General features: G+C 36.2%; 1 protein-coding gene and 1 long non-coding RNA gene across 3 annotated transcripts in view; one reads left to right on the forward strand and one right to left on the reverse strand.

Annotated features, from left to right (window-relative positions):
• The window catches only part of LOC311282153 (bcl-2-like protein 15), a 62,999-nt gene that overhangs the window by 14,805 nt on the left and 32,772 nt on the right, over positions 1-15,422 (reverse strand). The window lies entirely within an intron of this gene.
• LOC311282304 lies at positions 452-8,492 on the forward strand. Of its 2 annotated transcripts, XR_014625918.1 has the most exons (6): positions 452-6,126; positions 6,531-6,582; positions 6,773-6,837; positions 6,938-6,997; positions 7,081-7,178; positions 7,365-8,492. It is a non-coding gene; the product is annotated as an uncharacterized lncRNA (long non-coding RNA). The 2 variants fall into 2 exon arrangements; XR_014625917.1 differs by having other exon boundaries at positions 452-6,837.

The following is a 15,422-nucleotide window of genomic DNA, read 5'->3' on the forward strand; positions in this document are numbered from 1 at the left end:
AAAAATGAGCTCAATGTTAAAATTGACCGGAGTTCTCCTTTAAGGAAGTTGTCATAACGGCAGATTTTTAATGATGTAATTATGGCATTTTAACTGCATTAAACATCAATAAAACAAACAAAAATATACATTTCCTCCGAGGAGGCAAGGGACGCAGTGTCTCCTCAAAAAACTGGATGAGAACATAATCGATATTACAAAAATAAAACAGCGCAAATTGTACAAAATGTAACATTAAAGGATTAGCTCACTTCAGAATGAAAATTTTCTGATAATTTACTCACCCCCATGTCATCCAAGATGTTTATGTCTTTATTTCTTCAGTCAAAAAGAAATTAAGTTTTTTGAGGAAAACATTCCAGGATTTTTCTCTATATGGTGGACTTCAATGGCAACCAACACATCAATCATGATGGTCCAAATTGCAGTTTCAATGCATCTAGAAAGGGCTCTACACGATCCCGGCCGAGCAATAAGGGTCTTATCTACAGAAACGATCTGCCATTTTCTAAAAAAAAAAAATTAATTAATTTAAATGTATTTTTTTTTTCTTTTTAACCACAAATGCTCATCATGCAGAGCTCTGCGATGCACCATGCATTACGTCATCACGTTGGAAAGGTCAATTGTAGGCGAAAATATTGATCCAGTGTTTACAAAGCGAACGTGCAAAGACTAAATCAAATGCTCTTTGAGAAAAAAAGGTAAAACAACAATGTCGGACGATTTTGAAGTTGGAGGAGAAAGTTTATCGCCCTACCACTGTACTTTTGCGTGACCTTTCCAACGTGATTACGTGATGACCGATCGTTTTGCTAGATAAGACCCTTATTTCTCGGCTGGGATTATGTAGAGCCCTTTGAAGCTGCATACAAACTGCAATCTGGACCTTCAACTCATTGGTTGCCATTGAAGTCCACTATATGGATAAAAATCCTGGAATGTTTTCCTCAAAAACCTTAATTTCTTTTCGACTGTAGAAAGAAAGACATGAACATCTAAGATGACATGAAGGTAAGTAAATTATCAGGAAATTTTAGTTCTGAAGTGAAGTACCTTTAAAAAATGTAAAAGTCACTCGTTTTTATGAAGTAACAGTGCCCAATAGCGATACCCGCAGGTTAAGTTATAGTGGGAGGCGGGCCTCTTATGTCCCCATTGACTTAAAACAGACACCCTAATGCGTATGGAGAGTTTAGTGGGGGGTAATTGAGAATGAATGGGGAAAAGTCACGTGAGAGGAGGCAATGCCTCCATCACTCTGATTGGATATGATTGGTTATAATTGGATATGATTGGTTTGTGCGATAAATCCCACCTCTTCATTTCATGCGCATTTTCATTGGCCTGCACAAAGGTAATGATGGCGTTAAAGGAGTAGTTCACTTTCAAATGAAAATTAGCCCATGGTTTACTCACCCTCAAGCCATCTTATGTGTATATGACTTTCTTCTTTCAGACGAAATACAATCAGAGTTATATTAAAAAATATCTTAGCTCTTCCAAGTCTTATAATGGCAGTGGATTGCAACCAACAGATTGAAGCTCAAAAACATGCATCCATCCATCATTAACGAACGCCAAACAGCTCCTGTGGATTAATAAAGGCCTTCTGAAGCCATCTTCATTTATATAGCACTTTTAACAATGTAGATTGTTTCAAAGCAACTTTACATTGATAATAGGAAATTAAAGTAAAGTGTTTTGGCTTTATAGCAGCTCTAGAATAAAGTTATTGTCCAGCTAAAGTTAGATTGCAAAACGATATTTTTCTCACAAACTCATAATTTTGCTTCAGAAGGCCTTTATTAACCCACAGGAGCCGTTTGGAGTTCGTTTATGATGGATGGATGCACGTTTTTGAGCTTCAATCTGTTGGTTGTGTTGTGGAAAAATTAATCTTTTCTTTGTATTTTATTTTCAATGATTTAACAAAAGAATGCCATGCGTTCTTTTGCTGTATTTGGAGTTTTGTGATGTTGATACAGCTGCTACAGTTGATACTGATACAGGTGTGTGTGTGGGACTTCAGAGGTGAGAGGATTCCCGGGGTCAAGGGGGGTCCCTTTTGTTCCTTGTGTTTGGGGTGGGTGACAGGACTCCGCCTGCAGCTGGACTGTGGATGGACTGGGAACATTCTTGCAAGAATTAAAATATCTTTTAAGGACAATTTGAATCCTGATGTCTCTTATGCCTGATGCTGTTTTGTTAGTTATTGTTTTTGCCGCAACAATTGGTGTCAGAAGTCGGACTCCTTGAGGTTTTCTTCTGGTCCTGACAGCGGATTTGACGAACTGATCATCTCAAAGCACAGGCTTTGATCTTACCTCACCGAATTTAAGAGAGAAGAGCCAAAGCTGCTATCAGGGCCAGGGAGAAACATCACTGGATTCAGAAAGAACTCGCAGCAGTAAAAGCATCTCGGGTAAGAGACTATTTAAATAAGAGATTATTTAAATTTTTGTTGGGTGTAAATTGATATAACTGTGAATGAACCATAGTGGCTGGAACTATCTCTTTGGTACGGGCAGAGAAGGTTTTCGAGGGGGAGATTGTAACAAGCAGGGCTCTACAGTGCGAGTATTTCACTCGCATTTACGTTTCATTTAGGAGTACATGCACTCCTTGGGAAAAAAGTTAGTGTAGGGCCCTGTCAAGTCAATTTTATGCCGGAAACTAGCTCGTAGGTGGCAGAGCATATTTGCTAAAACCTGGCCGATTTTGGGTTAAAAAGTCGGATCTGTTGAAGACGTTTGACAGATTAGTAAGACGCGCGTCGAAGGAAAATCCAGGAGAGATAGAAATCAGCCAATATGGGGTCATCTCAAAGCAAGCTTGAACAAAATTTTATAGGCTACACCAGTTTTTCTGTAAAATGGGAAAAAATTATGGCCAGAAATGCATGCAAGAGATTGGGAAACGGATAATTGTTTAACAAAAGGGTTGTTGCAGTTTGTTCATGAGTGTAAAACTGTGAACAGACAGTGAATTGTTGGATGGAAAAGAAGCAGATAAAGGAGAATAGAGTCGATACAGAAGGAACTTGAATGTAGGGAAAGATAGAATGTTTTTCCTGATGGAAATTACAAACAGTGAATTGTTGGATTGCAGATAGAACAGAACAGATACAGAAGGAACTGGCATGTAGGGAACGATAGAGTTCATGGAACTATTTATGAACGCCCTCTGAGGTCGGCAAACGCGCCCCCGCGTTTTGCTGGATTTTTTTCACATAGCAGCAACATAAACTTAAAAAAGTCCGTCATTTACGGTCATATTAATAAAATAAATACATGATTATAAACTATAGAGGGTCTTCTTTTTTTGTGTACACTCACATTAACATCAAAACCTTGTTTTTATTTTTAAATAAATAAAATAAACAGGGTGCGCTTTCAGCTCACTCTGTCTCCGCAAAAATCTTTCTGAAACAAGTCTGGAAAATGAACTGAAACTCAGCTAATACTTATCACACAACCATGAAACATGCGTCTAAAGAAAGCTTTAAATTTCTACTTTTAAATAAAACAATTCACATTCAAAACAAATATTCTCCTGCAATGTAATCTGTAAGAAACTAAAGAGAAGTACAGTTTCTCCCGTCTCACCTAATTATCGGTAATGAGTTCACACCCACTCGCAGAGCGCGCTATTCATAAGATAATGAGCTGAGGTGATCTATGCAAAATAAGGTAAACGCCCCCTGAAATGCCTTAAAACCAGCAAGTTTCATTTATTCACTTTCCTGTGCTGTTGGAAGATGACACGAGTTCAAATTTTGCTCAGAAGAAGAGCAGGACTCTGACGACGAACGTTTGTATTTTGAGCGACGAACGTTGAGCGACTCGATCCAGCCGTGGATAATATTTCGGGTAAGTCTTTTTAAATTTACTTGCATTAGTTGACACATGTTCGCATTTATGAGGAAAAAACAATATTACGTGACAGTTCTCCATTATGGACGCGAGCGCTCTGAAGCAGCACTAAAAGACTTTCAAACTTTCACAGAGACTTCAAAACAGAAAGCACAAATCCATTCTTTAAAACGAATTTCGTTTTGTTTTAATTGTATCTTAATTTTAATATTATTTTCATTAACAAATTTCCTGGATTTAATACATAAAAAGTAAATAGGCTAGCAATCACAACATAAGGTGCTTGAACTGGAGATCATCATGAACCAGACCGTATCCTACTCGCCTCGCAGGTCTAAAAAATGTGAAATATATTTACAGAAAGCTGGTTCTAAACAAAACCATCCAAAACAAAAAAACTATGTAGCCTAATAAATGTGCATTTCTCTGGTGCGTTAGCCTACTGCGAAGATCGCGAGTCAATAGCCTATCGTCAACTTCATCTTTGCCAGAAGTTAATAAACAATTAAAATAAACAATTAAAATGTCTTATTGCAATATTTTACATATTCATAATCATTATTTTTGCTGGATCTTTGAGACAGCTTGTTAGGTTTATGGCGTTTTGGAAAAGAGCTCTTCATGTACAAACACCGTTTCACTAAGGCACAGCGGCCCTTCAGCACATAAGAGAAAGAAAAAAAGAGAAAAAGCACAGACTTACTAATTACGAAACTTTGATGTGGTTGAACAGGTGAAACAGTCACAAATTCCTCAGCACGTCCTCCTCTGATTGCTGTGTTCTGACTGAAAAAGTGCGTGCAGGAGCACATGCGCAAAACGTAGGTTTGTAAAATGTCCTTTTTTTTAAAATGACATATGATAAAATAAAAATAATTCATATATCATTTTACAAAACGGTTTTGCGCATGTGCTTCTGCGCGCACTATTTCGAATTTACGTAACGTTTTTGACGACACGGGACCATGGGCTGGGCCACTCGGAGGTTGCTTCCGGGAATAGTAGGCTACTGCCCTACAGTATTAAAAGTCGCATATAATTTATAACATATTATTGTTTATAAGGTTATAGTGTGCGTTATTTGTTTTCTCTTTAACTTCTTTCAGCTCTTTTCATGTTTGGGGGGTCGGATTGTACAAGTTACTTTTGTTTATCGCTCACAATTGCTTTGTTTATAACAGACTGATTATTTTTTTTATTTTGGTCACATTTGATTTGCTTACAGCAAATTTAGAACATTATGTTCCTCCACATAGAGGAATTACAATAAAACAGATTGAAAAACAAAACCTCCTCTACTTCTTTTGTTCAGGCTGCGATGGGCCATTAGTCATTGGGGGGGTGTCTATGTCACACCCCTGGTCTGAATCTCATTAATATTTATAGCCATTACCACTCCCATGCATAAACCTCTTCTGACAAAAAAACTGTTTTACAACGTTTAAATCAATGTATTGTTTTATGAGAACGATTAGGCAGGATGATTTTCACATCATTTTGAAGAAAAAATCCTAGGCAACAACATCCATTTGTCAAAAGTCTTGTGGACACATATTTACTATATGTTTTGTGGTTTTATTTCAGCAACTTTCATTTTAATTTTTTCAAATAACCACGCATAAACATTATTCTCTAAAAAACACAAAGATTTACAAGCATGTTGATCAGATATGATGGTAGCCCTGTTTGTGCTACACTGTTAGACTTTTCTGTAATTTCTACAGTTATTTACTTTAAATCCCCCAGTGTTATACTGCTATTTCTCTTTACAGTAAATAACTGTGATTCCCATTGCATCATGGGAATTTTCTGTGACGTCTAACACCACATACAGAGACTTACTGTATTTTTTAAATTTGCTGTATACTACTGTATTTGACGTAACTGCCTCTCTGGCTGGCACCATTCCACCGTGCTTTTTATTTCCTAATTTTTGCCTTACACCGCGTGTCTACAACGCTATAATAGCCAGAGGCTGTCTATATTGGACACATTGAAGCGACCGGACCTTTAAATGCAAACCTGTTTATCCCTTGTAAGAACTAGCGCGAGCGCTTGGACTCGTATCGGACTACGTCTGAAATATAACGGCCGCGGCGCATCACCACACTGTCTGGGATTTGTCGTGTCGCGTCAGAGCATCCAGTGTAGGCTAGGTAATGGGGTCTGTCTTTTGTTGGATCGCGACGTTCGTGTCTGGCCCGGAGAAGAGACGGAATTCACTTCACCGAGAGAGAGATCAGCAAGCAAGGTAAAAAAAAAAAAAAAATTAAAAAAAACATTCTGTGTATGTTGACCATAGACTGGCTGTTGACAGGATTGTGCCCAGTTTAACGTATGTTATAACGTTAACGTTAGCCTAACGTTACTCGTCGTCAACATGGCGGTAACGAACTTTACCATGGTAAACTGAGCTAACGTTTCATTTTACACACTTTGTTAGATTATTGAATTGTCGAGTTAAAATATGCCAACGAGCAACGCGTTTACATTAACAATACATGTGAATAAACTAATGTGAAATTCTGTTTATATCCTAATGTTGGCCTACTGATGAGAACCTTTATAGTTTTAGCATTAGTTTGCAAACTATACCATATTATAGGTTTTTTTTTTAATGGAATTTAATATTTACTTCCATTTTTGTGTTTAAAGGCAACTGCAACAAAGCGCCAATTCGCGCCAGTGACTTAGCAAGATTCCAGAGGTAGGCCAGCCCATTTGTGATATATTTTGAGATAAGTTTGCTGAAATGATTAGCATACACTATGTGAAAATTGCTTTTGAGCCACTGGTGCAGACTAGGTAGCTTACAATATCTTATAAAATCTCTATAAAATTGGCTAACTTTATATCAAATAAGTGACCTTTGCATTATGTCTAACTTTATTACACAGCAAATGAACCAATCAGAAGATGGACCATTGTCTTTGTTCAGTCTCACCAGATTAAATGTATCCAGGTAAGCACTGCAGTAAAACTCTCACTAATTCATTCAGACCAAATCTAGCATTCTAAACAACTTAAGTTTATATTTTTGCATTATTTTTATATTTTATTAGCCAGAAGACTCTACCATTGCAGTTCCACCTGACTAGGAAGGTCCTAATATCAGCGCACAGGTGGGTTAACTACTGTAGGAAGGAGAACGATCATCACACAGTGATTTCTTGCATGTATCTTACTGTGTATTTGTCTCAAACAGGTACTCCTTCACTGCAGACAAGCTGAAATGGGCTAAAATCATCTATTTCAGTCGTTCTTTCTATGAATCTCAGCATTTTTGGACAGAATTTAGGATTTGTAAGTATTAAAATTTTATCTGGCATAATTTAATTTAGTTCTTTTGTATGCTATTTATTGACAAAAGCTGTTTACAAATATATATTCTTAAGTTTTTGTGAAAATAATAATAAAAATTAACAAAAAAGGAGGTTAAAAATAATGTGACACTAATATTCTCTCTCTCTCTCTCTCTCTCTCATATAGTTTTGGAACCGGGATCTCCTCTGAAGGACTGAGTACATTTGTGTTTGTGGGCACGCATGCAGACCAGGGAACACTCTGATGTTGTCAATCAAGTTCTGAACAGGAACCAATCTTTGGAGAAGTTCGTTTATTCACAAAGGTGGACAAAAACATTGTGTTGGCTTTTTAAAGATTATTTTGATGATGACTTTTACTCTTATGCTGTAGAAAAGATGGAGTAGACAGTCAGACATTGATAATAATAAGAAATGTTTCTTGAGCATCAAAGAGACTTCTTTCAAAAACATTACGACACTTAAATACTTCTTTTGGCCACCAGTGTACATGAATCCAACACATTTTTGGAAATAAGTAAATTATTTTTAAGGTGGGGTTATGTGTCATGTATTGTGAAAAGAACTGTGTTTTGTCCTGTTTTGGACATTTCCTTTTTGAATGCTTAATGTATTTATGTTCTGCAGTTTTATGAATGTAATGGTTGATATTTCATTATAATACTTGTAAGCTAAACAACCAATGACTCTACATTCATTTAGTCAAATGCTAATGTTTTGTTTATGGTTTTATGTATGTTTTAAAAAATGTTTGCAGTGAAGGACAGCACAAAATGTGTTAATTTAACACATTTACACATCTTTGTGCTAACCTCTCTGACATATTTACTTTGTTAAAATCATTAACACAATGAATGAGTTAAAATTAACACAAAAAATGTTGTCTCTAAACTCACCCATTAATGTGTAAAAATTTCACACATCATTTCCAGCATTGGCATGTTTATTTTGTGATATATATGAAATGTTTTAAATAAAAAAATGGTATTTTGTGATAACTTTGTCTAATTGGTTTGTATGAAAGTAGTACTTATGTAGGATAAAAATAAAATTAATCATATATCAAAATTATCAAATCTAATTTATATTTAGTACAAATAAAAATAATTACAGTAGTGTACTGATTAGCTTAGTTTTTACAGTAATGCACTGTACTGATTAGCTTCGTTTTTACAGTAATGCACTGTATTACACAAAACTGAAATATGGTTTGGTACTGTAACTCTTAATTACAGTAACTTACTGGCAACAGTGTTGCCAGTAAGTTACTGTAAAAAACCCTTGAAAAGTCTAACAGTGTATATAGAGTGAATTTACACCTTTGCCATTAACATGTTTATAAATAACTGAAAAAACAACAAATGTCAGAGCATGTCAGAACACCTCCAGGGCCCAGAAAACCCCTCAGACTCCAGAGGGTTAAGTCAAATTAAGTTGAAATGGTATGAAAAGTGAGTTTTAGATAAAAATAAGGCATTGAGCATGATTAACAGGGATTAACATGATATAAAGGAATGTTTCATTAAGCAAAACGGGAAAAATTCTATATTTTAGAGATAAAATAATGATTGAAATGACGATGTGAATACATTTTATTGTATTAATGTTATGAAAACAAGGTTATTTAAGAATAGATTGCCATATTTTTTGTAACAAGAGTTAAAAGGTGCAAGCGGCTAGGATAGCTGTCTGTGTAATTTAGAGACTGAAAAGATTTAGGGAATCTTGTAGTTTCTGTGAAACAGCAGAGATAAGTGGGACTGAATAATTATAATACAATCTTGTGATTTAAGTTGAATCTGCAAACTAACCATTTGATAGAAGAATAAGCTTTTAAAACCAGTGTTGATGAAATTAATGACACGTTAAAGTTTTAATACTGTATGAAGAGTAACTGAACAGTCCTGATAAATAGTGAGATAAAAGAGAGCAAATGCTGTAAGCAGTTCTGCTCAGCTCTGAAGAGATTTGCAGATGATGTTTTGTAAAAGTTTGATTGTGATTGGAAAGATAAACAATAACTTAACTGGCTCCAAACAAAGAAAGTGCCAAAATGACACAAATTTAAAGAAAAGTCTGTGTTAATATGGGTTAGAAAGTAGATCAATGTTAATATGATGAAGATTATGATTTGGCTATTGTAATTGAATTTGTAACTGGGACTGTAAAAGAAAAATACAGAGAACTGCTTATCAATGGCTCTGTTTGCATTTCCTGAATAGAACACACTCTTCAGGGGTGTAAAGTAGGGTGGAGATGTTAGAAAGATCAGAGTGATAAGACTATAGGCAGGATAACAGAGTGTTTTATTGCGGTCAGCGGGGTCATTCAGTGACTGTAAATGCCCACTGTATGACTGTAAAAGTAAATGAGGGAGAAAAGAAAGTTGATAGATGGAACTTTTGAAAGTTGTAAGAAGATTGAAAGATTTAAGTCCAAGGAATTCCTTTTGAAAGGAAAGAACTATAAAAAGTACCGGTTGACGTAAAATTACAGATAAGACTAAATGAGTTGTAAAATATTTTAAAAGTACCGGTCACTAAAAGGATGATTGTGTTTTGAATGAAACACTTTGATAAGGTTTTATATGATATAGAGAGACAAATCTAACGAATGATTTATAATGATAATCAAAAAATGTATCACAAGCAGAGAGCGCAGCCTCAAAAGTTAGTATGAATCATAGAAGCAGATTGATAAACTCCTAGAGAAAACATTGAAGTCGGGTATTAAATTATGGTAATTGAAAACCTGACAACTAAAATTGAAATGAAATTTGAAACGTTATTAAGAACTAGAATAATAATAATTGTTTCATAAAGATAAAATAGGCTAAACAGAAGCAGTGTTGCGGGATTAACAGTTGCTAAATGTAAAATGTGTAAAAAAGGCATTTGATTAAACAAAAGCTTGTTGTTGAACACTATTAGGTCCGAATGGCTCTGTGTGACTCTTGAATGGGCCTTTCCTAAGCTCCAGAAAACAACTGATTATGTTGAAGAAAACAGTCACATATTCTGTAATGGGGAAGAGCGGTTACCAGTGTGTACGAAGTGATTACCCCAACGACGGGTAAGATCTTTTTTGGCCAAAAGGGCAACCTAAGACAGGGGGGTCACGCCACAAACACTGGGCATCTCCTGATGGAGATGTTTTATGTGAGATGAATATGAGCGTGGCGCTGATTGACTGAGTGGCCACCAGCATCAGCAGATCATTGAGAGGCGAGATGAGCTGTGAGGAGTTACGGCAGTCTGACCCAGAAAATGTGAGTCCCTCTATATACCACTCACCAGAAACCGCATTCATTGTATGGCTTGTTTTTCTGACAAGTGTCTGCAACTATGCCAGGGAAACGACACCCTGAAGAAGGCTGATGGGCAAGGAAAATGCAGAGATTGTGTTGATGCTGAACTAATGTGTCAGTTCTGACTCCTGTAGATCATTAGACATGACAAAGGACCATTATAAGATATGGTGGTGGCTAAAGATGACTCAAGAGAATTTTCTGGAAAACAAAGGTTAGGTAAATTGAGTATTTAAACTAAAGATAACCTTAGAAAAGATCATAGCATAATGTATTTTAGATTGTTGTAATGGTTCTAATTTGAGTCAAACATTTGTATTTTAACATATGTGAACTATTAAGGATTGACTATGACTATGATTATTTTAGTTACAGTCCTAGGAGGCTGTTGAAAAGATTTGCTTATAGTGAGAGAGAAAGAGACTGCTTGAGTGGAGGAAGGGATGGTACTCTGTCTGTCTTTCTGTTATCAGTCAGCCAAAGAAAGCTGAAGCAAAGTAATAATTATGCACCAAAACAATCCAGCTGACTTTAATAATGAACAGACATGCTTTGAAACTGGTTAAGAGGTCATAAAAACATTAGATAAAAGATACAGGAAAATGTAAGGTTAAAATGTCATTTAAAATTTAAATCTTTTTAGAGAAAAGATATGAATAAGAAATGGTCTGATTAGTGTGTATAACTGTGTCATTAACCTCTGGAAAGAGTGTTTTAACATTATAGATGGGTTAAGGCAAATGACAAATTCGAAAGTAAGCTGAGGATTGTGAGTCAATCTGATGAGAAGACAACACAGAACATAGGACGAGCTTTAAGTTGATTGATCATCGAGCTCTGTCTGTTAATTATTATTTTGGTCATTTATGATGTGCAGTAGATTTGAATTACTTTCTGGACAGGTTTAAGTATTGATGTGTAAATTAGAATTGTGAAGTCGTAGATAGCCGTCAGTCATGTGTTGAGAAAAAGTTATAGATTTGACAGCAACAAACACGTAGGCTAAGTAAATATCAGATTATCCAGAGAGCCCTTAACAGTTATGTATTGTAAAAAGGGGGAGATTGTTATTCGACTGACGTTGACGAAGTGTGCACACCACAACCTGACCTGACCAATTGATGACCTGGAGAATGTTCGTAGATGACAGTTGCTTAAGAGACCAAACAATAGGCCTGAAAAGCAAGAAACGCTGTGAGACTAGGGGCCGTTGCCTTAAAACAATTTGATAAGAAGATGAAATTGTGGCTTTAAGTAATATTTTGTTTCAGATGCAGAGAAAGATGTCTAAAGGAAATTTGGCTGAAGGACAACGTTTGGGTTAGCAAACTTTATCCAAACAAATGTTACCAAATAAATATTAACAAATATTGCAGTTTTCCTGTAGCTCAAACATTAGAGTCTGGCACCTGTAACGCCAAGGTCATGGGTTCGTTTTCCGAGGGAAAGCAAGAACTGATAAGAAAGTAAATGTGTACCTTGAAATGTAAGTCGCTTTGGATAAAAGCGTCTGATAAATGTAAGAGAATCTTATTATGTTAAATTGATGCACGAGATGAGATCTCGTGCATCAAGAGGAGGATGATAACAGTTGCCAAATATGGTTTACTAAGGGGTTCACATTTGCTGAAAGCCATTGCACAGGTGGGAAGATAAATGTTGGAAGGACACTGGGTTTAATTGGGTAAAAGCCCTGCAAGAAGCCATTCTTACCCCTAACAAAATTGCGGTCTGTAAGTGTGGTAATAACAAGAATTGTTTCGACAGGAAACGCCAGGGCAGATGCGGCAGCACAGCAGACAAAAGAAAACTATGTGACAATAACCTCAACATTTGTTTTTCTTTACAGAAGATGCAGACTTTTGCGCACATGGCATGAGCAAAGACACACACACACACATGAACAAATGGTCAGATAAGAGCCTTTCAACTCTTCAGGGGGGTCAGAAGGACAGGAAAGCCCAGGAGGGGGTCAGAAGGACCATTTGCATTCAGGAAAGCCCAGGGGGTTAGAAGAACCATTTGTCTAAAACCAGCACAGGAGTGAACTGGCAGGGCAGACTGTGCCCAGTAAAATAATGGCTAGGGATGAATTTGGAAAACTATCCTTGCCTAGGTTATTATTGTGGCAGAAAAGGTACCACCTGCGCAGCGCATAACTTAAATGTTTTATTTTTCAGGATGTCAGGATGGATTGCATCAAACAGAACTGATTCTGTTCCAAATGTATACATATTGTCTGGTTAACATGAGCAAAGTGAAGAAACAGTGCCTAACCCTGTGTAATGCCTAACTTAAAATTTTCATTTTGCAGGATGTCAGGATGTTTTAAACCAAACAGAACTGATTCTGTATTGTTTTATTAACATGAGCAAAATGGGTTGACTGTTTTTTTCAGGGGACAAGGACCCTGAGTGCTATTCAGTGAGCAAAATTATCTGGTGACAATAATGTTTCAGGCTGTTGAATCCACAGGTCACACCAAAGGGACGACAAGACAAGCGGTCACTAACAAAATCACTTAAGGTCTCCATTCGCAGGTGACAGAAGACAGTAAATGACTCATTCCAGTGGGGGTGCCATCATGATCTAAGGGAAAATCTTGTAAGGATTTGAAAATGATTGAAGAGTGTGAGACCTGGGTCCAAGCATCTCACCTTAAACTACACCAACCAACGTCAGCAACCCCACACGCCAACGCGAAGAATAAAGTGGGGGATCAAGGATATGTGCTAGAAACATACCTCTCCTGCCAACGGTGGAAAGACCATTGCAACGGCGCGCAAAGTGTCAAAATGGTGAAGATGGAACGTCCATGGGGCAACGAGATGATCAACACATCTGGAGAAAGATGTGGACCAACTGATGGTTTAAGTTTAGCAGAAGAATATGTTTTTGGTGATGATTTTGATGATTGTATTTGATTGAATCAAATTAGGTATTGATTTGTTTGGTGCAAATGTAGAAAATCTATTAACTGATGTGTAATAAGCTATGAAAGACAGTCCGTAATGGAAGTATTAGAGTTAATTTTGAACAACTACATTGGTTAGAAGGATGCAGGGTTTGAAATGAGGGATTTTTATTCTACTTTTAATCTTTGAATTTTATTGGTAAACATTTTTATTCAAATCAACCAGGGGTGTTAAATTGATATGGTTTTCCTACTATGACAATCTATACTATTTCTTGTTTATACTGGAGTGACTGAGGGTCCGATTTATCGGGAATGCGGTAACAGTGCTTATCCATTTAGCCCGGCTTCAGATAAAATGTTTACTTGCTTGCTCCTAAGTTTTTATTTTTATTTTTCTTATTTCTTTCAAGGTTCAAGTAGAGTGATCAGGTATATGAAAATCAGATATGAAAGGTAACTGTGATGTAAAGACTTGAAACAACTCTTATCATTTATGGGTTTTGATGCAGAATCAGAAACAAGCGTGTTTTTAAGTTGTTATAATCAAACCTAATGTTAATGAAACCAAATTGTTTATCAGAGAATGATAAAGAGGAGGAATTGTTGTGGAAAAATTAATCTTTTCTTTGTATTTTATTTTCAATGATTTAACAAAAGAATGCCATGCGTTCTTTTGCTGTATTTTGAGTTTTGTGATGTTGATACAGCTGCAGGGTGTGTGTGTGTGGGACTTCAGAGGTGAGAGGATTCCCGGAGTCAAGGGGGGTCCCTTTTGTTCCTTGTGTTTGGGGTGGGTGACAGGAGATAGCTTTGAAAAGAACACTATAAAGAAGCTGGCCAACCCCTGCTCTGAGTCTCACTCCGCCTGCAGCTGGACTGTGGATGGACTGGGAACATTCTTGCAAGAATTAAAATATCTTTTAAGGACAATTTGAATCCTGATGTCTCTTATGCCTGATGCTGTTTTGTTAGTTATTGTTTTTTCCGCAACAGTTGCAATCCACTGCCATTATGAAACTTGGAAGAGCTAGGATATTTTGTATCATATACACCTAGGATGGCTTGAGGGTGAGTAAATCATGGGCTATTTTCATTTTAAAGTGAACTAATCCTTTAATGGACTAATTAAAAAGTAAGTAAACAACTCAGCCATTTCACTGCTTTGTCACGTCAAAATCAAACTTGAAATGGGCTGAAAACATGATGACTGTGTTTTTTTTAACCCTCTGGGGACCAAGCTGTTTTTGGGGCCCTTGAGATGTTCTGACATGCTCTGACATTTGTGCTTTTTTCAGTTATTTATAAACATGTTAATGGCAAAGGTGTAAATTCACTCTATATAGCACAAACAGGCCTACCATAATATGCGAGCAACATGTATGTAGATGTTTGTATTTTTAAGAGAATAATGTTTATGCGTGGTTATTTAAAAAAATAAAAATGAAAGTTGCTGAAATAAGACCACAAAACTCATACAAAATATGTGCCCACAAGACTTTTGACTAATGGATGTTTTCTCTTCGAGTTCTAGCTTCAAAATTATGTGAAAATAGTCTTGCTTTATCGTTCACAAAAAAAAATACATTGATTTAAATGGTGTAAAACAGGTTTTGCTTGGAAAGCCAATATGCGAGGGGGAGGAGTAGTTTACACCTTAGTCCCACCCACTCTGCATAATGACTCTGCATAATTAGCCATTCATTCAGGTGTGACACTGACTGAGCCACAATGCAAGGACAAAATATATATTTAGAAGAAGACTTATATTGACCATTTAAGATTTTGCTTACATCTATCTTGTAAATATGTTTTGCTATTTTATTAAAAAGGTTACAATTACAACAATAATTACAATTTCAGCAATATTTCTGCAAAAAAGTACTCTTTCTTTGTAAAAAAAAAAAAAAAAGATTATAGGCCTACATTTTATCATATGTATTCATTAGTTTGAATATAGCCAACATTGGAACATCTTAGTCTATGACTTTATTTTTGACAAA

The sequence above is a fragment of the Rutilus rutilus genome (assembly GCF_951802725.1).
Source record: "Rutilus rutilus genome assembly, chromosome: 22".
NCBI classification, from domain to species: domain Eukaryota; kingdom Metazoa; phylum Chordata; class Actinopteri; order Cypriniformes; family Leuciscidae; genus Rutilus; species Rutilus rutilus.